At 43.5% G+C, this 27,916-nt stretch overlaps 1 long non-coding RNA gene across 1 annotated transcript in view; it reads right to left on the minus strand.

The window, feature by feature from the left end:
- Positions 1-907: 907 nt before the first annotated feature.
- LOC126418888 (uncharacterized) overlaps positions 908-27,916 on the minus strand; it is a 580,721-nt gene continuing 553,712 nt past the window's right edge. Inside the window, exon 5 of the long non-coding RNA XR_007575902.1 lies at positions 908-1,023. This is a non-coding gene — a long non-coding RNA (uncharacterized LOC126418888). The remainder of the gene's footprint in view (positions 1,024-27,916) is intronic.

The following is a 27,916-nucleotide window of genomic DNA, read 5'->3' on the forward strand; positions in this document are numbered from 1 at the left end:
TATTTCAGAATTTTGTATTCTCTTCTTCTCTTACATGTTTACTGTCTATGATTCACTTTTGTACGGGGCTACTCTCTAGTCAATACTTTTAGAAAAGTATTCGTATCATTTAGATTTTTCTTTTTGCAAAAACGCCTTTCTTGTGACTGCCAATCTGCATTTTATATGTTCTGTATTCCAGCCATCACCAGTTCTTTGTCAGCTCATACAGCAAAGCACATCTATTACTTTTAATGTCTAACTTCCCGATATAATTCCCTGAGAACTGCCGATATGATTCTACACCCCATGCCCTGGTTTTACTTTTTTGAAATTCATCTGTAACCTTCTTTGAAGACATTTTACATTCCACTCAATAAACTTTCCAGGTCCTTTGTTCTCTCTGACAGAATTACAATGTTGGTGGCAAACTTAGAAGTATTTTTTTCTTATCCCGGAACATAAATTTCCTTTCACCTGAATTTCGTTTACTACTCGCTCAGTGTATACATACCTTGCATAAATGGACCCTGTGATAAAATGTGAGGTACACTCCGTCATGCTACACCCACAAAGATTCACCAACAGCTAACGACGGTAGCTTTAAAACGCTCAAAAATTTGTAATGTTGGACTGAAACTGTAACCTATCTCCGATAATCATCTGCGACACGCATATCTCCCTCTCTTTTTGTTTTTTAGTGTTTTAATTCTTCTGTTCAGCACTGTACTACGAGGGTTAAACACAGAGCGCCTGCAGCATCAATGGCACATATATGTTTGTAATTTCACCATTAGTTCAAACAAACAAGACATTGTGTAAGAACGGCGAGGTATAGTCATGTGAGGCAGATGTTACATACCTCAGTATCGCGCTAAATGGAGTTACAAGGTGCACAAGCATGCAAACTCTCAGCGATAGGTACTTGCCTTTATCGGAGCCGTGGGGTGTTTAGACCAGTGCGGCCTAGCTCGGTATAGTCTCTCGGCTGGCTTCGCCGTGTCGTTGCGAAAGCTGTTTACCAGTCGCTACAGCTAATCTTCTCTGAAAAAAGAGAAAAAGAACGAGAATAAGATTGCGACTTGGGTGGTTTACGAGTGTCAGTCATTTCCTGTTTACCGTATTATTACTCTCCAGGTGACAAGATTTCTGATAAGTAGAAATTCTTGACACAGAGTCGTAGTTGTGTAAGAAGTTCGAGGATCAGTTGAGAAGGAAGAAAGAAACATTTATGAACTGAATTTTTACAGTATTAAGAAGTGTACATCTTTACACTGTAGGAAGCAACACTGAGTCTTAATCTTTGCCTTGACGGAAAACCCACCGTTGCTTTTGCAATTAATCCGGGGAACAACGGAAACTGCAGTGAGGCGACACGGCAAGGTTGAAGACCGAAAATATTTGAGATTTGAAATGTAGATTTTATTTTCTAAATCTGTAAATTATCGCTTTAAAATGGCCAAGAAGAAAAATGACCTTTCAGTATTGTTAATTAGATGGTTATTTGTATGTTCGGACTGTGCTTGAGACAACGGGATGTGATGTGTAACGTTCTGTGGGCTTACAAACAAATACATTCTCTATTAAAATATTCCTAATGCTGTCCATTGGTGTAATTTATTTTATAAGTTTAATCTTATTGTAAAATAAAATATAATAATTCTACTCAATGATCAGAAACTAATCCATGGGACAAAAAGAAGTGTCAGGCAGAAATTATTTCAATTTATCTTTAAAACTTTTCGCTTTATCTACTGGATCCTTTAGTTTAAAAGGAACTTGAGCAGTATTTTTCTGTGCCAGCGTAACGTTAACTTATGGACAGTGCAACTCTTTCTCTCCTGGTCAGTATGCACTCCGTGGGCATTGATTCAAGCAATTACCCGCCTTCGTAGTGAACCTCGGATGCGCTGATTTATCCGTGGAATATTGTGTATGGTTTCACAGCCTCCCATAATACTGGCACGGAAATCACGGAGATACTGAATATCTCGTACTGGGGTTCCACACACCAGAGATTTCAGATGCCCACAGAAATAAACGTCCATTGGGTTTAGGTCAGGAGAGTGTGAAAGCCAGTTGCGTGGTTGATTCTGGGGAACCAAACAGCGAAGTCACCGGTCCCAGTGTGGGACAGACAATTGGTCAATCTTTGCCATACATTTATCACTGAATCTGTTATTTAGAAGCCGACGGAGATTAACACTAAAATGAGGAGGTTCTCCATCGTGCGTGGAGTATGTATTATTGAACCATATGAAATAAAACTGTCGTAACTTCTGAACGGTTTGCGTTAGGATGTTCAAACTGCATGGTTTGCCGCGGGGCATGATGGGAATTAGTATGCGCTGTATGGTTCGGTTTACAGACGAAGCCCACTTTCATTTGGATGGGTTCTTCAATAAGCGAAACTGTCGTATTTGAGGGACTGAGAATCTGCATTTCGCGGTCGAGAAGTCTCTTCACCCTCAATGAGTGATTGTATGGTGTGAAATGTCCAGTCAGAGAATAGTCGGCCCGACATTCCTTAACGGAACGGTGACTACCGAACGGTATGTGAAGGTTTTGGAAGATTATTTCATCCACAGTGACCCTGATTTCGACAAGATGTAGTTCATGCAAGACGGAGCTCGACCCCATTGAAGCAGAAGAGTGTTTTATCTCCTGCACGAGCACTTTGGGGACCGCATTCTGTGGGGTACCCAGGGGCCACTGGCATGGGCTCGATTGACCGCTATATTCTGCGGATCTGAAAACATCCGACTCTTTTTTGTGGGGCTGTATTAAAGACAAGGTGTACAGCAATGTCCTAAAAACCATCCCTGAGCTGAAAACAGCCGTTCAGGTGGTAACGGACAGCTTAGATGTGCCTAAACTTCAGGGTATCACGAAAAATTTCGCTATTTGTCGGCGAAACATAATCGCCAATGATGACAGGCATATTGAACAGGACGTACACTGCCGGACGTCTGGTGTACAGGTCATTTGCGGAGAGTATCGAATATACAGTTCGTCTTGAAATTATAACTCCTGCCGTGTCTGTAAGCGGAGCAGACTGTTGGCTGCGTACCCCGTTGCACATTGCCGTGTATTTAAGGCCAGATATCACTCCGTTGTGGCGCGGTTACTCCTAGCGGCAGTACTGAACTATGGAAAACATTTTCTGTGACCAGTAAGCGTCACCAAACGGGATGGCACAGTGTGTGAGATAGGATTCAGTACCCCGTCTATCCATCAAATATTAGGTTTCCTGTGGGATCCATAAATCACTTAAGTCTAGTGCTGTGATGATTCTTTTCAAAGGGATACGTGGGATTGCCTTCCCCCATCCAAGCTTGCCTCTAAAGAGTCTACAGTCTGGAACCGCGCGACCGCTACGGTCGCAGGTTCGAATCCTGCCTCGGGCATGGATGTGTGTGATGTCCTTAGGTTAGTTAGGTTTAAGTAGTTCATTGTTCTAGGGGACTGATGACCTCAGAAGCTAAGTCCCATAGTGCTCAGAGCAATTTAGCCACTGAGAGCCCTGACATTGGCGGTGCTTAACTGAGTCATTCCTTGAGAAGCAAGGTCCAGTGCACTGAGCAGCAGTGCAGGGTGTTTGAAAAAGAACTCCCCGGTTTTAATGTGTCCTAGAATCTGTACAATGTGACATACACAATTCTAGTTTGTGTTGTTTGACTCATCAACTCTCCAAGTTTGGCTCCCCTTGACCTTGAGACGGCATCAGTGCTGGTTTTTTTTTTTTTTTCTGTGCCCTCATTTCAGTGTGCAGTGTGTGGAGTGTGAGGCTACATTTCATGTCAGTCGAACAGTTAATCCTCATAACTGCAGAATTTGGAGGGGCAGAGCATCCGCATAAGTTATTCAGCATCAATGTCACCCTTCCGAAGTTAATGTACGGTGCGGTTTGATGGAAGATCGTGTAATTGGTCCTTTCATTTTTGTAGAAAAAACAATAAACGGGGACGTTTACTGTGACATGTTGACAGAGTACGTCTTTACCAAATGGGCGATACTGAGGCAGAAAAGAGGCTTGTGTTTATTCAACAAGATGGCGCCCCACCTCTTTACAGTAACCATGTGCGTGCGGCTTTCCAGGGAGGTGGATAGGCAGGGCTGGCCCAATATGTCGGTCACCACGAAGCCTAGACATAACCCCACTGGACTTTTTCTTTCGGGGCCACATAAAAAATGTTGTGTACAGTGAAAAGATCAGAGACATCAGTCATTTACGGGAAAGAATCGTGGTGCTTAGGATAGTTACACCTGAAATGTTGGTGAATACGTGGCGAGAAGTAAAATATCGTCTCGACGTGCGCAGGGCAAAAAATGGATCCCACGTTGACGTCTACCAACATTTAAAAAGACTTGAAGGAATTCTCCTTCATGATACATTCTCATTGATGTAATTTTTCATTAATTTCCCAATTACATTTATAGTTAAAACTAGCGGGTTCCTTCTTAAGCACCCTATATTTTAAAATGCATTTCAGTATTAACTTTATCCGAGAAATTTAGAGTCCAAAGTCCAGAGGGCCCAGTGGGAATACATAAAAGAGATGAGACATAAAAACCATCGAAGATTCTCAAAGCAATTATTTGAAAGACCTTTGATAAGAATCAAAATTCAATAATTAGTGGGAAACTGGCACAAAATATTAACAATATGACTACTTTGATTAAGGAACTAATGGTCGGGAATGAATATTTAACTTCTGATTCACAGAAGAAATTCACACCAACTGACAACTTATAAGTCTGCAAGATTTCGTGGCCGTTGTCACTGAACAACACTGTTGTAGCAGTAGTGGAAACCAAAAGATCCTGAGGAAGATCCCAGCAGAGGGGTCGAAACGTCGAACATGTTAGAAGAAACATGACGAGGCCTAATAACCCACAATATTTTAACTTCAAGTGACAACTGTTCGAAATGATGGCCACCTGTCTCAGTGCATGCATTACAACCGCGCAACTGCTCAATGACACAAGCAGCTAGGACCCTATCAACCAGTTCCTCTTTGTTTTATGCTGACGTTTCACACTCCAACGACTTCTTGAAAACCATCAAGAAAGAAATCCACAGGAGTGAGATCCGGCGATCGTTTAGGCTACGGGACGGAATCTCATCTTGCAATTCAAATATAAGGGCGTCTGTTGTTCAGGTGTTCAATGACAGTAATATTAAAGTCGATGTTGTACTGTCATGTCGTAACGACAACCTGTCACGAACAACAATAGGAACAGTGTCCAACAATTGTGGCGGCACACTGTGGATGAAAGTCTCGTCTCTTGCATGAGGTGGCATCAAAATATGTCCTACTAGTTACTCTTCTATAATACCAGCCTACAAATTGACTACTGCTATTATCGTATGACATTATAGAACAAATGCAATGAATTAACTGTTTAATGCTTAAATATAATATGTTCAAAATGTTCAAATGTGTGTGAAATCTTATGGGACTTAACTGCTAAGGTCATCAGTCCCTAAGCTTACACACTACTTAAGCTAAATTATCCTTAGGACAAACACACACACCCATGACCGAGGGAGGACTGGAACCTCCGGCGGGACCAGCCGCACAGTCCATGACTGCAGCGCCTCAGACCGCTCGGCTAATCCCGCGCGGCTTAAATATAACAGTTGCGCTCGGTCTCACACCACCTAAGTGCTTCAGACTTACTGTAATAATATGGAGTTGGCAGTTCTCCATAATGTATCTTATTATCTGTTCATATGCAACACTGTCATACGCCGCCGTTTCGCAACAACCTCATTTGTTCCAGGTATAGCCACATCTGTCTTGTCCAATTCGGATGTAATTGAGTTTAGAACATGCGCGACACGGAAGACCAGATCGTGCAACCTTCTTCGTAGGGTTATGATTAGGTAAGTGTACGGGGTAACATCAAAAACGTTTGTTCCTCGAAGACCAACCCAAGGAGTCTCGTGTGACTTCAGCAGTATTAAGAATATTGGTGAGTAACAGATCCTGCTAAGAGGGAGGATTTACTTCCTCCCTTTCTCCTAGGTAGGTCACCTCATAGAATATAGTCATACGGTATACAGTATCAAAAATAATCTCGCAGTTACGATAAAGTCACCCATTCGACGATAGTGCAGAATATTTTCATTTAGACGTTTCACACAGTATACGCCAGCGGCCATCTGTCTGTTGGAGCATAAAACGTGATTCATCGGGAAAATCCACCAGTCGCCACTCATTGGTCATACAGTTGCGATAGTGGCGCGTAAATTCCGGCCTTTGTTGCCGATCGACAGCAGTCAGCATGTGTGCATGAAACAGGTGTCTGCTGAGGAGGCTCATATCCACCAACGTTCGCTGAATGGTCGTTGAGGGGACACTGTTGGTAGCCGCCCAATTGCTCAACAGTTGCACGTCTGTTAGCCTACACACACCTCCGCAGGCGTCGTTCACCCCTTGTCATCTATGACACGTGGCGTCATCTATGACCCGTGATGTACTACAGTTGCCTCGGCGACTTTTTTGGATTTCGCCATTTCACCATGAACGGTGTACTTCAACTACGGCGGCACATGAGCCGTTTACAAACTTAGCCGTTTCGAAAATGTTCCCATGCGTAGCTCGAAAGCAATTGATGATGCCCTTTTGGCCTTCACGTAAATCCAACCGATTCCACATTACTGCACCGACTCCACTGTTTTCCGCGTCCCGCTGACGCGCTTTACATACCCTCCACTGCTAGTGCTGCCACCTCCGTCTGCGAGAGGTTTTTGCACTCTGACGTCGAACATAGCCGGTGGTGACGTGAATGTGACTGGATCGTGTTTAATTTCTTTTAATGCTAAAGCATACCAATGCTTTTACAGTATCAAAATGTAGAGCTTTTCTAATCACGACATGCCCATTTTACATACGATGTTATTGGACACATCACTTTTAATAAACCCGATTTTTACGTCCATAATAATTTGACTTTGCTTCACCATAGCACAGAGAAAGCTACATTTGCATTGCTCTTTTTCCGAACTTACATTGTACATGTGTAAATTTAGAGTTTTTTCATAACGAAACTCCTACATTTCTGTTACGTAAAGTATTAAATATTCATTACATCATTAGGCACAGCGACTAGTTGCACTTGAAACGTCAGTTTCATAGTACACTAGAAAATGGATTCTGTATAAAAGCTGCAACTTCTAAATACAAAAATTGGCGAAGTACGAGTAGGCCTCGCACCACTCTGAGGGTTCCATACAAACTGAATCATATGTATAGATAGTTCCTCCACCCAGAAAATCGAGAATCTTGACGAATTTTGCGTTATGATTAGTGGTACTTAATAGACGGATGGAGAGGCAGACGGTTAACAAATGACTAAAAAAAGTTCGTGCGATATAGTAACAAATTAACAATTTTCGACTTTTTTCCTTTATTTGTACTGTGAAACCTTGCTTGTTTCCAAATTTCCTGACTCAAGTCAACGAGAAGTACCCAATAAGTTTTGATGAACGAGTTTGCGTGTGTCTAAATATGTGAGATCAATGACCGTATCTTTTGAGTGAACAGACTTGCAAGTTTAAATTTTTCACGCCAACCACTTGCCTGAGAAAAGTGGGTTTTAACAGTCGGACAGACAGACAGACAGACGGACGGACAATAAAGTAATCCTACAAGGGTTCCGTTTTTACTCATTGAGGTGTGGAACTCCAAAAGGAGTTTTTTTTTAGCAACCGTAGCTGTTGTTCACCAATACAGTACGCAGATGCAGAGAAGCAGTGCTCTCCAAACATGGATAAACTGAGTATTAAGAAAACTTAAGACTTTACACCTTGACAGCATGTGTGTATTCATACACAATCTCCGCCGATGGTATGAGACGAGAATGGCGTATGAATTTTAATCGAAACAGGTAGAAATATGGCAGCAGCTGAACACGCACCATCAAGGTTGAAGGAGGAACCATAGCCGCGCAGAGTGGCCGCGTGGTTTGTGGCGTCATGACACGGACTGAGAGGCCCCTCCCGCCGGAGGTTCGAGTCCTCCCTCGGGCATGGGTGTGTGTGTTGTTCTTAGCATAAGTTACTTTAAGTTGGTTTAAATAGTGTGTAAGTCTAGGGACCGATGACGTAAGCAGTTTGTCCCTTAGCTATTCACACACTTTGAACATTTATTTGAGGAACCATACGTGAACAAATGGAGGGCGTATTTCAATAGTGGTACAAGTCCACTACCTCCACTTTTCTGTCTATAATGCTTCTGACATTAATGTTCCAAATAAAGAGAAAGAAAGGTTCGTCAATAGAAAGAAGCCATATGCTTGAATGTTTCTGGAATCTCAACTGCAGATTTTTCAGCGCTCGATTAACTCTGAATCTCAGAATGAAGAAAAATGGACTTGTACCACTATTGAAATAAGCCCTTCAGACCAAACTCTACGAAGTTAGGCACTTCAGTACTGCATTGGATACTCCGCTGAAAGAACTGCATTCTGGTTTCAGAATCCTTTGTCTCCTTGCTCCCTCGCCCTTGCTTCCACGAGTTTATAGTAGGGGTGTAATTGCTGCTCCACTACCAACCTCCACACTGTATTCTTCGAAGCGGACATTTTTCGGTCAACTTGTGCTTATTGACGTACTTTTAATCTCACGATCTAACATCGCCTCGAATTCTACCATGCTAACTATCCTTTGTCGAGAACTGTGACCGGTTTTCGGTTGTTTAAACGATCCAGTTTCTCGTAGGATTCTATCCAAGGCGGTATGTTTCTTCCAGTTCAGACTATGTTACTGTGGAACTTTCCTGTGTGTCTTCCTTCCATTTCCTGGCATTAACGTTTTGCTGCACCATGCATGAAACACATCTTTGCAATTTCTTACACCGAATAATGCTCCATTTTCAACCATCAGTCATATATTGTGTTTGTCACAGATTTTTTTTTCCTTTTTTTCAAATCTGCGTCACTAGCTTGGCCACGGCAGGCAATATCTCATTGTAAAACGTAGCCACATTACAAAATAGTGCATCCTACCCCTTATTTATTCAGCTGTTCATCTGGTTCCTGGTCTCAGAATAGTTTAGGATCTTACACCGGCTGCATAATTCTTACCCATGAAAATGGAACGGGTAGACAGTTCGCCTGGTGCAAGTCTTTCGAGTTGACGTCACTTCGGTGACTTGCGTGACGATGGGGATGAAATAATGATGATAAGGGCAACACAACACCCAGTCCCTGAGCAGAAAAAATCTCCGACCCAGCCGGGAATCGAAGCCTCAAGTAGTTGCACCCTTTTTGTTCCGTTATTGCTCGCGTGGTGTAATGTGTACACCATCCTCTTGATTCGCACTTTAAGGCCCAAAGTTATGTAAATACGGCTACTTATGGTTATTGTAGACATATAGTGAGTTTAGCGCGTACAAAAAGAGTTAGCAGACAAAGTTTTAGCAATTAAACATGAAAACACACAATGAATGTCCGTCGAAATTTTACCGCACCAGCAAGTTTGCAGACTTCATTGATACGATAAGTGAATCGCCAAGATTGAGCAGCACAGTTTCTTCAGAGAATCAGCAGAAAGAGAGAGATGGTGCATGTATCACACCAGCGCGAGTATTTAAGGATTAAGATATGGGAAATCCTGCGTAGTTCACATGGCAGTAAGCGATTTCATGTCTCAAATAACTTCCATTGAGCAACTCTTTCGATCAAAAAACATGCCCTACTGCTCGTTATCAACGTTATTAATTGTAAACAATTTTCATTTTCTTTCGCAGATTCAAGGTGTTCGGAAAATTGTTGTACAACACAGGTTGTAAAAGATGTCCTCGGCTTGCTATACAAGTCCGAATCCGCTTTATTTGATTGGAAAACGCATTCTGTAGATGTGATTCTGATGTGCTTCTCACATACGCAGCTATTTCAGTTTTTAAGTCACAAAGCGTGCGTAGGCGATAGCGATAGACTAAAAATTTGCTGCTCTGCAGAGAAAAAGGTTTGGTGGAATAAGGGCAGGTTAGCGAAGGGGACATAGGTTTTCTGAGACGACACGTTCCCCAAAAAACTCTTCGAGGAGACGCATCATGTTTCTGGCTATATGGGCAGTAGCACCATGTTATTGAAGCCACGAATTGTTGATCTCGTCTACCTTTAGTTGACCAATGAAATCGTAGATAATAAAACAATAACGTTCAATATTCACGGTTTCTTCAAAAAATAAATATCCAATAGTGCGCCGTTTGGGTATTGCTAACCTCACCCCAATTTTCTGATCATGCAGTGGTGTTTCAAGCACAACACGAGGCCTCTCCGTTGATCATACTGGTGTGTTCTGTGTGTTAATGTGACTAGGGAGACGGAATCAGACCTTGCCAGTATAGAAGGTGACATCAAGAATATTGGCGGTATACCTCTCAATAAACGGTGTAACCCATTTGCAGTAACGGATTCGCTTTTCATGATCCTCATCTTGCAATTCGTGCACTCGTGTCATTTTATCCGGGAACAATTTCAGTGTTTGCCTAACAGCTTTACGTGCGGTGGAAAGCCCGATACTTTTTCTTGTGTCAACATCCGCAATGATTTTCCTGGGCTCTGGTGCATAGAAGCAGAAATGTCCGACAGTTTCTGTTGGATTAGTCCACATGGTCTTCCAGTTCGTTCAGCATCTAACACTCAGCCTGTCTCTCGAAATTTCCCAGTAAGTCGACGAACCTCATTAAGATGAGAAACAGCATTTTCTGTATTTTTTCAGCAAATGACTAAATCTGCGTATTTATGGCGTTGTCGAAACACATATTCAACAAGAAAAATGCGTGCCTCAATTGAAAGCAACTTAATTTGTAAACGAACTGAACATTTAAACACCGCACATCACATTTAATAGTATTCACCAACCGAACCAGGTAACCAATGTAATGCAACAGTTGAACTAATTAAAAAATAATCGAATATCTACGAAAATAGCATTTCTGCCAATTTTATTTCAAACTTCCAACGTTGTCTATCCGCAGCCCGTAGTCCAGTGCAGAGTAACTCTCCGAACGCAGTGCAATTTATACATCGTAAGTGCGAGGACGATTTAAAAAAAAAAAAAAAAAAAAAAATCCTTAAACGTTTGATAAAATTTCTGAAAGCTGTAGTATCGAAGTATCGACGTTGCAACAAGCAGAGGCTAGCCTTGTATTTCGCCAAATAACGAATAGTTGGCAACGTGTTTGTTGCATCAACAAAAATGAACCTGTGTCAGTTTGGATCGCAGACCCTGTCGGAGAGCATAGCGTTGGAGCAGCGAATCTTTGATACATATTTTGAGTTGTGAAGCTGTTAAACCAGCAGAATTGCGTCACAGGTCGAAATCACAGAACGGTGATTCGTGTGTGTCCCAGCAGCAACTGTGCGATTGGCGCAGGATGTCTTAAAAAAGGCGTGACTTCCTTGGAAAATGCTCCACGCCCGGGCCAGGCATCACGAAGTAACGAAAGAAAGTAATGTTATAGTGGAAGAGCTTGTGAAGGAAAACAGGCGTAAATGAAACAGACAATATTTTGGATGTTAGTGCAGGTTCAGCACACAGTGTTGTCCATGATATGCCTCGATTCAGTAAAGTGCCCGCAATACGACAGCCACGCCAGCTGACTGCCGAATTGAGAGATCATTGGTTCGACGCCCGTGAGGAACTCTTGGATCGTTTCCAGATAGAAGATAATGAATTTCTGTACAGAATTGTGGCAGGAGATGGAACCTGGGTGCAACTGTCACCAATCCGAAACGAAAAAATCGAGCAAGAAATGGGGCTATAGCTCTTCGCTAAAACCAAAAAAATTACGTACTCAACCGTCGGCAGGAAAAGTCGTGCTCACACTCTTTCGAGATGCAAATGGAGTAATTTTGGAGCTTTACTGGAAAGGCCATTAACAGTAATCAGCAATACATACTCAGCTCTGCTACGATATCACCCTCGCCTTGCGATCAGGCGTAAGCGTCGAGGATTTCTAACTGCAGGTGTTTTGCTGAAGCACGAAAATACTCATTCCCACACTGCCCTTTCAACCGTAGCTGCAACACGATGTATAGCTGAATCTATTGAACACCCATCTTCACCTTAGTCATTTTCGTGTGTTTTGACGGCTCAGAGAAGCGCTAAGACGCAAACATTTCAGAAGCGGTGAAGGGTTGAAAACCACGGTACGCTAGAGGCTGCATTCACTTCCTAAAGAATTCTTCTCATGGGAATCCGTGCTCATTTGAAGCTGTGGAATGTGTGCATTATACGTCGTGGGGACTACGTTGAAAGATGATAAATCTGCAATTTTTATGTATTACTTCATTGGCATTATAAAAAATAAGGTTTTCATCTGAACCTCCGTCGTAATTTTCTATTAGGGCATTAGTAAGTTTCACTATTTAAAGTATTCTAGCTTAAATGATCTAAGTTATGCTATTGTTGCTGAATAATTATCATTTATGGATTATTTTTAAAAACTCAAATTTATCAAAATATTAATCATTATCTTTCGCTGAAGAAGTAACTTTTAGCCGAACATGCCACGCAAAATTTTATTGTCAAAATGGACGTTTATCCGAGTTGCTGCGGTGTCGTTAGGAACTGAAATAGAGGAATGTCTGTGTTGCTTACAAATGGTTCAAATGGCTCTGAGCACTATGGGATTTAACAGCTGAGGTCATCAGTCCCCTAGAACTTAGAGAACTACTTAAACCTTACTAACCTAAGGACGTCACACACATACATGGCCGAGGCAGGATTCGAACCCGCGACCGTAGCGGTCGCGCTGTTCCAGACTGAAGCGCCTAGAACAGCTCGGCCACTACGGCCGGCTGTTGCTTTCATGTGGGTTGGTTTGCAAAAGAGATGATGATGATCACTTCTGGAGCTGCAGTAATTCTTACTACTGCTGAAAGCTGTTAATTCTGCAATGTGTACGTCACCGTTACATCGCTGAAGCGCAATAACAAATATGCCGTTTGGGTGTTGTTGGTGGTCGGTTACTCTTTCAGCTAGTAGCATGGCGTAAAAACTTTTTGCTGTAGAACGAACCAGCGGGCATTTGTGTAGCCATTCGAAAATCTGTCTTACTGCAGCTATGTTTTAGTGTATTAAGCAATGTTTGAACGGACACCCGGAGCTGGCGTCCCAGCAAATTGTGCGAATCGATTAATTCCTTTTTGCAAAATATTTTAATTGGGCTGAAATTAATGCTCAGCTAACGACACCATCTGTGTGTGCTCTGTTCGGATTTTACGTGCAAAAACAGTCACCCTCGTTTAGGGTCCACAAAAAGTCATCCTTAAATAACTCCGGACTGGGGCGAGACTGATTCTTCAAATTTGGTCAACTGGTGTATTGGACCTCGGTCTAAGACAAGTTTTAACCGTTTATCTGGGAGCGCGTTGCTTCTATATTTCAGACTTGTGCGAATCGGTTCAAACTTTGCGCGAATTTAGATAAAAGGATAAAATCAAAACGAATTTTTTTTATCCACTGATCTTTATCCGTTGTCGAGATACGATGGTTAAAATCGAGCAAAACATAGTATGTGAAATTCGTTCTTACACGAACTGAATGCGCGGAAACGGTTCAAAGTGAATGAAATAATTAAAAAATGTATTATTACGATAAAATTGAAAACTTGCTCCCAAAAGTCTAGTTTCATTAGAATTTTACGTGCAAAAACAATTCCAAGTTTTTCTTAAGCGGGCCACTTTTATGGTTGGTTGGTTGGTTTTTTTTGGGGGAAGAGACCAAACAGCGAGGTCATCGGTCTCATCGAATTAGGGAAGGACAGGGAAGGAAGTCGGCCGTGCTCTTTCAGAGGAACCATCCCAGCATTTGCCTGGAGCGATTTAGGGAAATCACGGAAAACCTAAATCAGGATGGCCGGACGCGGGATTGAACCGTCGTCCTCCAGAATGCGACCACATTTATGTTTTAAACTTGTACGAATAGGTTCAAATTTTGTAAGAAGATAGACAAATACATCTATTTAGTGATCGTTCTGTTTTTCTGCATTTTTTTGTGAACGTGTTATCCGCTGCCACAACATAAACAATATGGTTCGACAGACAATAAAAAATCCTACACTGGATCAGTCGCCCGACTCAAGAAAAACTTACATCGGTTTCTAAGCTATGGCAAAAAAGGGGTGGTTATACAATCAAAAAATTAAGGTAAGTTGCAAGTCATTGAAGTTAATGATCAGAATAGACCTGTGAATGTTATGTTACTATCATGCATTAGCAAACGCAGAAGCAGTTTACTGGCAGCCAGCAGAAAATATCTTAAGTATCATAAAGCAGCTAATTGTAATTAGGAAACGAATTCTTAATTGGAGAGTTATTGTTTGTGGAGACTTTAATGTTGATTTCTATATCGAACAGTACTGTTGGAGGGCACCTAGGGTTGTTTATGTAAATCTTTCGATTATTTCTCACAGAAAGTTCACAAGCAAAACGCAATTATTTTTTGAAAAATAGCTACCTTCATTTATTGGTACGTCAGACATTTATTCCACCATGATGGTCAACTGTTAACTGTAAAATAATCTGATCAGTTAGGTTCAGAACACAGAAGATAAATATCGTATCACCGAACCAGACATAATGATTCAGTCACGGTATTTTGAGAGAAGTCGAGGGCAGAAATCTGAGAAGACATTTTTAAAGCAACCAATGAATATGAAAAATTTGTATTTTTTAAACGTATTCATGAAGTATGTTGAATATCATTTTACCCTGAAATAAAAAGGAGTAAAACGAAGCAGAAGCGAGAAGGCAGGGATAAATAGTGGTACGTGTTCTGTTATGCCACTAAGTACGTGGGAGCGAGTTGCAGGCCTAGTATTGTCGTCTCACTGAATCCAGTTCTGCGTTCATCGTCTTGTAAAGAGACTACTATCGAACCCAAAGTCAGTAACAAATTTCTTTTTCTAACGTCGCAGTCAACGGTATTCAATATTTTTTGTGGTAAGTTCCTATGGGACCAAACTGCTGTCAGCGGTCCTTAGGCTCACACACTACTTAATCCAACTTAAACTAACTTACTCTAAGGACAACACACACACACACACACACACACACACACATTCCCGAGGGAGGACTCGAACCTCCGCGGGGGGAGCCGCGTGAACCGTGGCAAGGAGCAACTACACCACGCGACACAACGATATTTGCAGCGTCCACACAGTGGTACGAAAGTTACCCAATGAGTTTCATATAGCAAATTTCATCCGATTGTGAGAGTTTGAAATCAGTGTTCAACGTTGTGGCTTTCGTTTTACTGTTGCTGATTTCGGTAGCCATGTCTTAAACGACAGCGTGTGTAGCAACTTGTGAGCCGCTGTCACTACTGACATATGAACAGAATTTTGTGCTTGACACGTGACGGTACTTTGCTTCGTTGTTTGATTCGTGTTACGAGCGGACGGTCTAATTCGGATGAAGGCGAGGTGGTTGGACAGGACAATGCAGGCCGATAGTCATTGTTCGGAATTCGCTTCGTAGGCACCCCCTGTCCAGCGAGGCAGAGGAATCCCAGCTTATTCATTCGGCAGCAGTTCCCCGGCAGAACACACGATAATCAACGCATCGGGTAGCAGAGATGCTTTGGAAAGTACACTAATGCTTGCTGCACCCTAATGAACCTCGACGAGAGCGATGGTACGCTTGTAAGCAGGGATCAGTACTGTAGAAAGTGCTTGTTGCTACGGACCAGTGTTACATTCAAACTCGGTCTGAATGGCTTCAATAAACGACAAAGTTGCATTTCGTGTACTTCCTAATCAGGGTACGAACTTTTTCGGACTAAAGAGAGAATAGCATTTGCTTTGAATGTTGCAGAACTGAAATAGAACGAAACCTATAGCAGAGGAGTTGACAATGTCTTAGTTTAAAATGAGTCTTATTAGATCGACAGCAATTAGCGTGTAGCTCGAACGAGCGAAATGCTTACCATAGCTCCACATTCTCGGCTAAGAAAAATGGTACGAGATTTACGTTCTGTCAACGTTCAGGCGGTCGTGGTATACATAGAGTTTATTTTTCATTCCGTGGTTTTCGAGCTCCTGTTATTGGAAATACGTAGATCATGTAGTTCACGACTTTTGTCGTTACCATACTTACCTTTTACTATTTCACTTCGTTGTCTATTCCAAAGGTGTAGGTCCTCACCTTTTTTTAAAAGATTTTTGAATTTTATTTATGACGACAGTCAACCAGTAAAATAATTTTTTCACCTAGGCTAATATATTTATTTATCCCTTTGTAATACAACAGATTCTAACACTAACACTAGTCGAAAATTCAACAAGGCTAAAATTAATGTTGGCAAAAAAAACCTGTCACACAAACAAAACCGTGTCTCCACACATTAACCCTTCCCCCTCCTTTTAGCTGAGGCAGCGTTTTTTAGCCTGCGGCTTCTGACGCCACCAAATGTCGATCGAGATAAACGATATACCACAAATTCTGACATGAATAAACGGACTGGTAAAATGACAAATGAAACGTGATAAAAAAAAGATGTAATTTGTAAATAATTTTGTATCTGAAGCAGTTCTGAGATAATGCAACTTCCAAAAGAGATACAGAATCAACGGATGTTTTTCCTGAACTGCAGTTAGTTATGTTTAATGATTGTAATTGTTTCTTGTACTTGCACATTCGTATATATATTGCTGATAGCAAAACGGATGAGCTTTGTATTGTGTGGAATTTGGATGACTTCTATCTCTTTTGGTAAAGTGGGTAAATTTTTTATTGTACATTGTGTCAGTATCGTATTGAGCTTTTGAGTAGGTAAGTCGGACTTTTAACGCAGCTTACGACTAGATACACAAGAATCAAAAGCTTGCGTATCTTAGTCTAGGTATGCATGGGTTCATAACCGCACCACCTTTTTGTCTCAAAATCATTTAAAATGGGATTACATGATGTGATAGCCTTTTTTGTCTTTGCTGTTTATCTGATTTTGTGAAAATGCGTGTGTGGGTTTGAAGCCATGCACACGTAGACTACATGCACTCCTGTATATCCGATCGTTAACTGCATTTATAGCCCGACTTACCTTCTAAGCAAAAAGCTCAATATGATATTGACCGAATCATTTACATTCAAAAAACAATATACAATAAAAAACTCACGCACTTTGGCAAAAGAAATAGGCATCCAAATCGAACCCAATGCGAAGCTCATCTCGTTTGACATCACATATTCAATAAAAATGTGCCCCTACAAGAAACAATACAAATCATTGAACATATATCACTGCAGTGCAGGAAAACATCAATCGTAGCGTCACATGAATTTGTACCTCTTTCGGAAATCGCATTGTCTCACAGTTACTTCGAATTTAATAATAAAATCTACACTCAGGCGGATGGGGCGGTTACGGGTAATAGTATGACATTACCCTTCTTTCCTTACAGCTTACCTCTGTTTTTCTCAGAATTTCGAACATCTTGAACCATTTTACATTTTCGAACTTCTTTTCCATGTCGACAAATCCTATCAACGTGTCTTGATTTTTCTTCAGTCTTGCTTCCATTATCAACCAAAATGTCAGAATTGCTTGTGTGGTGCCTTTTTACCTTTTCTTAAGCTAAACTGATTATCGTGTAACAGATTCTCATTTTTTTCCAATCTTCTGCGTATTACTCTTGCGGATGCATGAGCTGTTTAGCTGATCATGCGAAAATTCTCTCACTTGACGGCTCAGTCTTGGGAATTTTGCAGGTGATGTTTTCTCCAAGCGTCTGATGGTATATCGCCAATCTGATACATTCTACACAGCGATGTGAATAATCATTTTGTTGCCGCTTCCTCCAATGCTTTTAGAAATTCCAGTGGAATGGTATTTGTCTGTCCCCTCTCTGCCTTTAATTTTAAGCCTCCCAAAGCTCATCCTAGTACTGGATACCCCTATCGCTTCCCTATCGACTCTGATTCCTTCTATCACGTCATCAGAAAAGTTCTCTGCCTAATAGAGGCCATCAATGTATTATTTCCACCTACCCGCTCTCTCCTATGCGTATAACGGTGGAAGTCCCATTGCACTCTTTGTGTTACCACAGTTGCTTTTAATTTCACTGAAGGATGGTTGGAATTTTCTGTATACTGAAACAGTCCTTCCGACAATCATTTGTTTTTCGATTTCTTCACATTTTTCATGTAGCCATTTCGCCTTAACTTCCCCGTATTTCCTGTTTATTTCATTCGTATGTGACTCGTATTTATACTCCTGGAAATTGAAATAAGAACACCGTGAATTCATTGTCCCAGGAAGGGGAAACTTTATTGACACATTCCTGGGGTCAGATACATCACATGATCACACTGACAGAACCACAGGCACATAGACACAGGCAACAGAGCATGCACAATGTCGGCACTAGTACAGTGTATATCCACCTTTCGCAGCAATGCAGGCTGCTATTCTCCCATGGAGACGATCGTAGAGATGCTGGATGTAGTCCTGTGGAACGGCTTGCCACGCCATTTCCACCTGGCGCCTCAGTTGGACCAGCGTTCGTGCTGGACGTGCAGACCGCGTGAGACGACGCTTCATCCAGTCCCAAACATGCTCAATGGGGGACAGATCCGGAGATCTTGCTGGCCAGGGTAGTTGACTTACACCTTCTAGAGCACGTTGGGTGGCACGGGATACATGCGGACGTGCATTGTCCTGTTGGAACAGCAAGTTCCCTTGCCGGTCTAGGAATGGTAGAACGATGGGTTCGATGACGGTTTGGATGTACCGTGCACTATTCAGTGTCCCCTCGACGATCACCAGTGGTGTACGGCCAGTGTAGGAGATCGCTCCCCACACCACGATGCCGGGTGTTGGCCCTGTGTGCCTCGGTCGTATGCAGTCCTGATGTGGCGCTCACCTGCACGGCGCCAAACACGCATACGACCATCATTGGCACCAAGGCAGAAGCGACTCTCATCGCTGAAGACGACACGTCTCCATTCGTCCCTCCATTCACGCCTGTCGCGACACCACTGGAGGCGGGCTGCACGATGTTGGGGCGTGAGCGGAAGACGGCCTAACGGTGTACGGGACCGTAGCCCAGCTTCATGGAGACGGTTGCGAATGGTCCTCGCCGATACCCCAGGAGCAACAGTGTCCCTAATTTGCTGGGAAGTGGCGCTGCGGTCCCCTACGGCACTGCGTAGGATCCTACGGTCTTGGCGTGCATCCGTGCGTCGCTGCGGTCCGGTCCCAGGTCGACGGGCACGTGCACCTTCCGCCGACCACTGGCGACAACATCGATGTACTGTGGAGACCTCACGCCCCAGGTGTTGAGCAATTCGGCGGTACGTCCACCCGGCCTCCCGCATGCCCACTATACGCCCTCGCTCAAAGTCCGTCATCTGCACATACGGTGCACGTCCACGCTGTCGCGGCATGCTACCAGTGTTAAAGACTGCGATGGAGCTCCGTATGCCACGGCAAACTGGCTGACACTGACGGCGGCGGTGCACAAATGCTGCGCAGCTAGCGCCATTCGACGGCCAACACCGCGGTTCCTGGTGTGTCCGCTGTGCCGTGCGTGTGGTCATTGCTTGTACAGCCCTCTCGCAGTGTCCGGAGCAAGTATGGTGGGTCTGACACACCGGTGTCAATGTGTTCTTTTTTCCATTCCCAGGAGTGTATATGTTCCTGAATTTCCCTGAACATTTTTGTACTTCCTTCTTCCATCGATCAGTCGAAGTATTTATTCTGTTACCCTCGTTTCTTCACAATTATCATCCTTGTACCTATATTTTTATAACTGAACTGAGTGCTGTACTATTCATTACCGCACTATCTATAGCCTTAGAGAAATTCAGGTGTACCGTACTTCTTCATTCCTTAGCATTTCTGTGCCCCACTTCTTCCTGACTAGTCTCTTCCTACTCGTCGTCATCACTGAAGTGTGATCTGAGTCTCTATCTGCCCCACGGATACCTCACAATCGAATATATGACATCGGAATCTGCAGTATCTGATTTATGAATCTCTGTCTCACTATGATGAAATCTAATTGAAATCTTGCTGTATCTCCCGGCCATTTCCAAGTATACCTCCTGCTCTTGTGATCCTTGCAGAGAGTATTCGCTATTACCACCTGAAATTTATTGCAGAACTCAATTAGTATTTATCGTCTCTCGTTTCTAGTGCCAAGTCCATATTCTTCCGTAACCCATTCTTCTACTCCTTCTCTCATTCCAGTCCCCCACGACTATCAGATCTCCCTTTACGTGATGTATTACCCTTTTAAAGTCCCCATATACATTCTCTGCCTCTTCATAGGCTTGCGACGTCGACGAATATACCTGAATTATTGTTGTCGGTGCTGGATTGCTGTCCATTCCGTTGAGAACAACCCTATCACCGAACTGTTCAAAGTAACTCACTCTCTGTCCTAGGCCGCTGGCGTCTCAGTGTTGACTGTAAGACTGGGAAATAGGATCCTGGTCCGACACAACACACCTCTTAAATTACTCTTGATACTCCATTAAATTTCGGGCATGCAGCCGCGCAAATAAAATTTCCTCCACTGAAATTTCGGTTGCATATCGTCCGGCCATCCTCAGAGTGAGTCACAAGACTGACGACAAGACGCCAAGTGTGGCGGTACTGCGCATGCGGGTCACAGATGCTGATCGGCGGCAAAGAAATACGCTTACACATGAGCCGCCTGTGGCGAAGGCATAAGACAATCGATTCGCTTATCGATGTATGATTGGCGGTGGTGACACCATGACGACTTCTGTGCATTTTAATTACCCCCAAAAGCCGGATTCCATGCTTTTATTATTCTCATTGTTACTTAAAGCTATAAGCGGTTTTTGTTTCTTCTATCTGAGTTATGTTTCTTTTTCCTAATGAAGGTGTCTTCCTGTTCAGGTGTATTTTTGCTTCTGATGAATGTGTGTTTAGATATACCGAAACCATGGCAAAAGATTTCAATGTCGGGCGTTGTGATCGAGTGGTTCTAGGCGCTTCAGTCCGGAACACCGCTGCTGCTACGGTGGCAGGTTCGAATCCTGCCTCGGGCATGGATGTGTGTGATGTCCTTAGGTTAGTTAGGTTTAAGTAGTCTACGGGACTGATCATCTCAGATGTTAATTTCCCTCAGTGCTTAGAGCCATTTGAACTATTTTGAACCTAAAAGCCGTGGTAGAGAGCAAACAATTAATAAGTGATCAAACATAAACAATAACTCACTAGTAGTAAAACTAACCGACGACAACACACAGACAATATCATAACGCACAAAAACACATACACCACTGGCCATTAAAATTGCTACACCACGAAGATGACGTTCTACAGACGCGAAATTTAACCAACAGGAAGAAGATGCTGTGATATGCAAATGATTAGCTATTCAGAGCATTCACACAAGGTTGGTGCCGGTGGCGACACCTACAACATGCTGACATGAGCAAAGTTTCCAACCGATTTCTCATACACAAACAGCAGTCGACCGGCGTGGCCTGGTGAAACGTTGTTGTGATGCCTCGTGTAAGGAGGAGAAACGCGTACCATCACGTTTCCGACTTTGATGAAGGTCGGATTCTAGCATATCGCGATGCGGTTTATCGTATCGCGACATTGCTGCCCGCGTTGGTCGAGATCCAATGACCATTAACAGAATATGGAATCGGTGGGTTCATGAGGGTAATATGGAACGCCGTGCTGGATCCCAACGGCCTCGTATCACTAGCAGTCGAGATGACAGGCATCTTATCCGCATGGCTGTAATAGTATATATCGTGCAGCCACGTCTCGATCCCTGAGTCAGCAGCTGGGGACGTTTGCAAGACAACAACCATCTGCACGGACAGTTCGACGACGTTTGCAGCAGCATGGACTATCACCTCGGAGTCCATGGCTGCGGTTACCCTTGACGCTGCATCACAGACAGGAGCGCCTGCGATGGTGTACTGAACGACGAACCTGGGTGCACGAATGGCAAAACGTCATTTTTTCGGATGAATCAAGGTTCTGTCTACGGCATCATGATGGTCGCATTCGTGTTTGGCGGCATCGCGGTGCACGCACATTGGAAGCGTTTATTCGTCACCGCCATACTCGCATATCACCCGGCGTGATGGTATGGGGTGCCATTGGTTACACGTCTCGGTCACCTCTTGTTCGCATTGGCGGCACTTTGAACAGTCGACGTTACATTTCAAATGTGTTACAATCCGTGGTTCTGCCCTTCATTCGATCCCTGCGAAACCGTACATTTCAGCAGGATAATGCACGACCGCATGTTGCAGGTCCTGTACGGGCCTTTCTGGATACAGAAAATGTTCGACTGCTGCCCTGGCCAGCACGTTCTCCAGATCTCTCACCAATTGAAAACGTCTGGTCAATGGTGGCCGAGCAACTGGCCCTTCACAATACGCCAGTCACTACTCTTGATGATGTGTGGTATCGTGTTGAAGCTGCATGGGCAGCTATACCTGTACACGCCATCCAAGCTCTGTTTGACTCAATGCCCAGGCGTATCAAGGCCGTTGTTACGGTGAGAAGTGATTGTTCTGTGAACTGATTTCTCAGGAACTATGCACCCAAATTTCGTGAAAATGTAATCACATGTCAGTTGTAGTATAATATATTTTTCCAATGAATACCCGTTTATCATCTGTATTTCTTCTTGGTGTAACAATTTTAATGGCCAGTAGATGTATAGGGTGATTCAGAAAAAAAAAGAAAGAACACAGCACGAAATAAGTATCCGACTACCTGAATGGGATAGAAATCGGTAGACGTGAACACAATTCATTAAAATTTGATGATCTATTCAACAGAAATTGCTTCACAAATTGAACAGTTAAACAACGCGTTGGTCCACCTCTGGTCGTTATGCAAACACTTATTCGGCTTAGGGTTGACTGACAGAGTTTTTGGATGCCCTCCAAAGGATATCGTGCCAAATTCTATCCAAGTGGCGCGCTGGGTCGTCAAAATTCCGACCTGGTTGGAGTTCCTCCCATAATTCCTCAGAAATTCTTAACTGGGGAGAGATCGGATGACTTTGCTGGCCTAGGGAGGATTTGGCAAGCACGAAGACAAGCCGTAGAAACTCTCGCCGTGTGATCAAAAGTATCCGGACACTTCCCTGAAAATCACTTACAAGTTCGTGGCGCCCTCCGTCGGTAATGCTGGAATTCAGTATGGTGTTGGCCCACCCTTAGCCTTGAAGACACCTTCCACTCTCGCAGGCATACGTCCAACCAGGTGCTGGTAGTTTTCTTGTGGAATGGCAGCCAATTATTCACGGAGTGCTGCTCTGAGGAGCTAGGTATCGACGTCGGTCGATGAGGTCTGGCAACAAGTCGCCATTCCAAAACATCCCAAAGGTGCGCTATAGGATTCTGGTCAGGACTCTGGACTCTATGCAGGCCAGTCTATCACAGGGATGTTATTGCCATGTAACCACTCCGTCACAGGCCGTGCATTATGAACAGGTGCTCGATCGTGTTGAAAGTTGCAATCGACATCCCCGAATTGCTCTTAAACAGTGGGAAGCAAGAAGGTGTTTAAAACATCAGTGTAGGCCTGTGCTGAGATAGTGCAACGCAAGACAACAAGGGGTGCAAGTCCCATCCATGAAAAACATGACCACACCATAACACCACCGACTCCGAATTTTACTGTTGGCACTACACAGGTTGGCAGATGACGTTCACAGGGCTTTCGCCATACCCACGCCCTGCCGTCGGATCGCCACATTGTGTACCGTGATTCGTCACTCGACACCCTGTTTCTCCACTGTTCAGTCGTCCTATGTTTACGCTCCTTACACCAAGCGAGGCGTCGTTTGGCATTTACCGGCGTGAAGTGTGGCTTATGAGCAGCCACTTGACCATGAAATCCAAGTTTTCTCACCTCCCGCCTAACTGTCATAGTACATGCAGTGGATCCTGATGCAGTTTGGAATTCCTGTGTGATGGTCTGGATAGATGCCTGCCTATTACACATTACTACCCCGTCAACTATCGGCGGTCTCTGTCAGTCAACAGACGAGATTGGCCTGTACGCATTTGTGCTGTACGTGTCCCTTCACGTTTCCACTTCAGTCTCACATCGGAAACAGTGGACCTAGGGATGTTAGGACTGTGGAAATCTCGCGTAGAGACGTGTGACACAAGTGATACCCAATCACCTGGCCTCGTTAGAAGTCCGTGAGTTCCGTGGAGGGCCCCATTCTGCTCTCTCACGATGTCTAATGACTACTGAGGTCGCTGATATGGTGTACCTGGCAGTAGGGGGCAGCAAAATGCTCCGAATATGAAAAAGTATGTTTTTGGCGGTGTCCGGATACTTTTGATCACATAGTGTATCTGTGAAAAGTCACTCAGAAAGCAGCGTTAATTACATCGATATCGGAATCACTTAGGATTTTTTTCAAATGGGACTATAGTAGTATGTGCTACTAGTATCACAGTTTTAAAGCTATGAATTCAACGGGGTTTGACTCTTAAAAATCGGATTAGTAGTTTCAGATGAATTACAGTATATCACTGAATTGGTCTCTTTCTTAGAAAATGAAATAGTCGATTAATAACGTGCGTTCGTGTCACTTATCTGACTTTCATTCACTGCAGCTCCTTCTGGATGTGTATAAGTGAAAACTTTATGGAATTTTATTCGGTATTGTTAACTGTGCATTCATGTTTTGTTGCAAATTTTTGAATATCAGGACTCCTTACCCATTACCAAACCGGATGGAAATGTTGTGTAAGTCACTCCTGCATTTCGTTCAGTCACGCAATGATGATATATTACAGGCATTTGTCAGACAATGCCCCTCATTGTATTTGGGAAATTGTTTTAATGCAGTGAAATTATGAAAGATGCTGTAATGCGTCCTTGGCATCGACTATCTTTGTCTGTAATTCGATGTTCACTTTCGGATTCGTAGAAAGTAAGGGGAAGGAATGGAAGAAAAGAGTCGTAGTTCCGCTGATACAGATATCCCAACTTCGTCACATAGATATTTAGATATTTAGGGAAACACCGGAAGCGTTAAATTAGCTTGTTCAAGCAATTAGAAACCAGGCGTTTCATATGTTGATCATTATATCGAGTATTGGAAATGTAGGCAACGTTTTCTCCGACAACACTACGACGTCTCCGAATGTGGAACCATTCCGTTTACACTATATGCCATAACGCACAGATCTTTTGTCACAACGAGAAGAACGGCTCGTCGCTGGACGCAACTGAGAAAACTTTATTCTGCCTGCAGGCCGCATTTAAATTAAAAATGAAGTTGAGCCTCGCTTCGTTGAACGGAGGGGCAACAGTGATGCGGATTAAACGTGGCTGTGGTTGCTGATGGGGGAGGGGTGTGGCCTGCGGCGGGACAAACTTTTGTCTCATCCCCGCCCCTTCGCCTCCCCCTCCCCCCGTCCTATTTCTCTCCTCTCCAGGCCTTGGTCATCATTTCGGCGAGCAGACAATTTTTTGTTCATTATTTTTTCCGATGTTATCGCCGTCGGAAGAAGACCGAGATTCCAATACGAAGAGTAAGAGGATTGGCCTGGTCCAAACTTCGTCCTTCCACGAGTGTCCTTCGTTAAGGAGGAAGCGGGAACGTCGCTATCACTGAAACTCAGAGATGAGAAGCGGGGAAAGATAGCACGCCAGGCGCTTTGGAATTCTTTCGTCATTGCTCTAGTCAACAACGTCGAGTTTTTTTTGCAATAAAGCAAATTACGAGGTTGAGTCAAATGAAAACCTTAAATATTATTTTAAATATTATTTATTGTGCAGAAGTGGTACAAAGCTGGCCGGCCGGAGTGGCTGGGCGTTTCTAGGCGCTACAGTCTGGAGCCGCGCGACCGCTACGGTCGCAGGTTCGAATCCTGCCTCGGACATGGATGTGTGTGATGTCCTTAGGTTAGTTAGGTTTAAGTAGTTCTAAGTTCTAGGGGACTGATGACCTCCGAAGGTAAGCCCCATAGTGCTCAGAGCCATTTTTGGTACAAAGCTGTATCACATATCAACATTATCTCCCCAACGCTCAATGGAAGTCCTCCAGCGCTTACAAAGTGCATAAATTCGTTTAGAAAAAAATTCCTTTGGTAGTTCGCGCAACCACTCATGCACCGCGTGGCGTACCTCTTCATCGGAACGGAAATTCTTTCCTCCCACTGTGCCTTTGAGTGGTCCAAACATATCGAAATCACAAGGGGAAGGTCTGGTGAGTATAGTGGATGAGGAAGACACTCAAAATGCAGGTCAGTCATTGTTGCAACTGTGGTACGGGCAGTGTGGGGCCTTGCATTGTCATGTTGCAAAAGGACACCTGCTGACAGCAATCCACGTCGCTTTCATTTGATTGCAGGCTGCAGATGATTTTTTAGGAGATTTGTGTATGATGCACTGGTGACAGTGGCTCCTTTAGGCATGTAATGCTCCAAAATGACGCCTTTTTCGTCCAAAAAAAGAGTCAGTACAACCTTCCCTGCTGATGGTTCTATTCGAAACTTCTTTGGTTTTGGTGATGAGGAATGGGGTCATTCCTTGCTCGCCCTCTTAGTGTCAGGTTGGTGGAAGTGAACACAGGTTTCGTCCCCAGTAACGATTCTTGCAAGGAAGCGATCACGTTCTCGTTCAAAGCGCCGAAGAAGCTCTTCACAAGCATCAACACGTCGTTCTCTCATTTCAGGAGACAGCTGCCGTGGCACCCATCTTGCAGACACTTTGTGAAACTGGAGTACATCATGCACAATGTGGTGTGCTGACTCATGACTAATCTGTTAACATGCTGCAATGTCATTCAGTGTCACCCGGCGGTTTTCGTTCACTATGGCTTCAACTGCTGCAATGTTCTGTGGAGTCACAACTCGTTGTGCCTGACCTGGACGAGAAGCATCTTCCACTGAAGTCACACCATTTGCGAACTTCCTACTCCATCTGTAGACTTGCTGCTGTGACAAACATGCATCACCGTACTGAACCTTCATTCGTCGATGAATTTCAACAGGTTTCACACCTTCACTACGCAAAAACCGAATAACAGAACGCTGTTCTTCCTTGGTGCAAGTCGCAAGTGGGTCGGCCATCTTTATACTGATACTGCGACGGTATGTGTGCATATGCACTATGCTGCCACCTACAGGCCATTCTGCACGCTGTTTGTAGCACGCTTACCAACTTACAGGATAACGGCGCGAAATTTCGATTTGTTATTACAAATTTAAGGTTTTCATTTGACTCACCCTCGTATTTCAGGCTTAGCGCCAGTATTTCTGGAGATGTACCGTTTGATAACGTTTGATCCACGGATACGGCGAAAATCTTCAGTTGTCATTAGGCAGCTTTCGAGTTATACCGCTGTTCGAGTTGGCGCAGTGGCTTAAGCGGCTTTCACAGGGTCAATATTTATTGCGTAATACTGAGTATTGTGCAGTAATACTGACCGTTTGAGTGCGTTATTGATGGATTGCGCAATATACTGAAGAAAGCTGCACGGCTGTAAAAGTATTGACGCTCGCTCAATAGATTATTCAATATACAGTACTGCATAATGGTGATATTGTGCAATTCTCAACAGTTCCTGATGAGAGTTCTCGATATGCGGACAGGCAAACAACTGATATAGTGACTCCACATGGATATGAATATATCAGGAAAGGCAATGAAAGGAATCTTCGGTTGAAGTGCATTCTGGAGAGTACTTTGATTACATATTTAACACTTAGATATACATATTAGCTGTAGAATCATTCGAGGAAAGCCTTTAAGTGCAGGGATCTAATACGCAAACCGTTTATTTGTTCGTTTCAGAAATCTGAATAATGTGTTGCAGAAATACGCAACAAAGCTACCTTCCGAACGTCTACAATAACGTTTCTTACTCATTCAAGTTTCATATCTACATCTACATACATACTGCTCAAGCCACCTTGCGGCGCGTGGCAGTGTGTA

Source organism: Schistocerca serialis, chromosome 9, assembly GCF_023864345.2.
Source record: "Schistocerca serialis cubense isolate TAMUIC-IGC-003099 chromosome 9, iqSchSeri2.2, whole genome shotgun sequence".
NCBI classification, from domain to species: Eukaryota; Metazoa; Arthropoda; class Insecta; order Orthoptera; family Acrididae; genus Schistocerca; species Schistocerca serialis.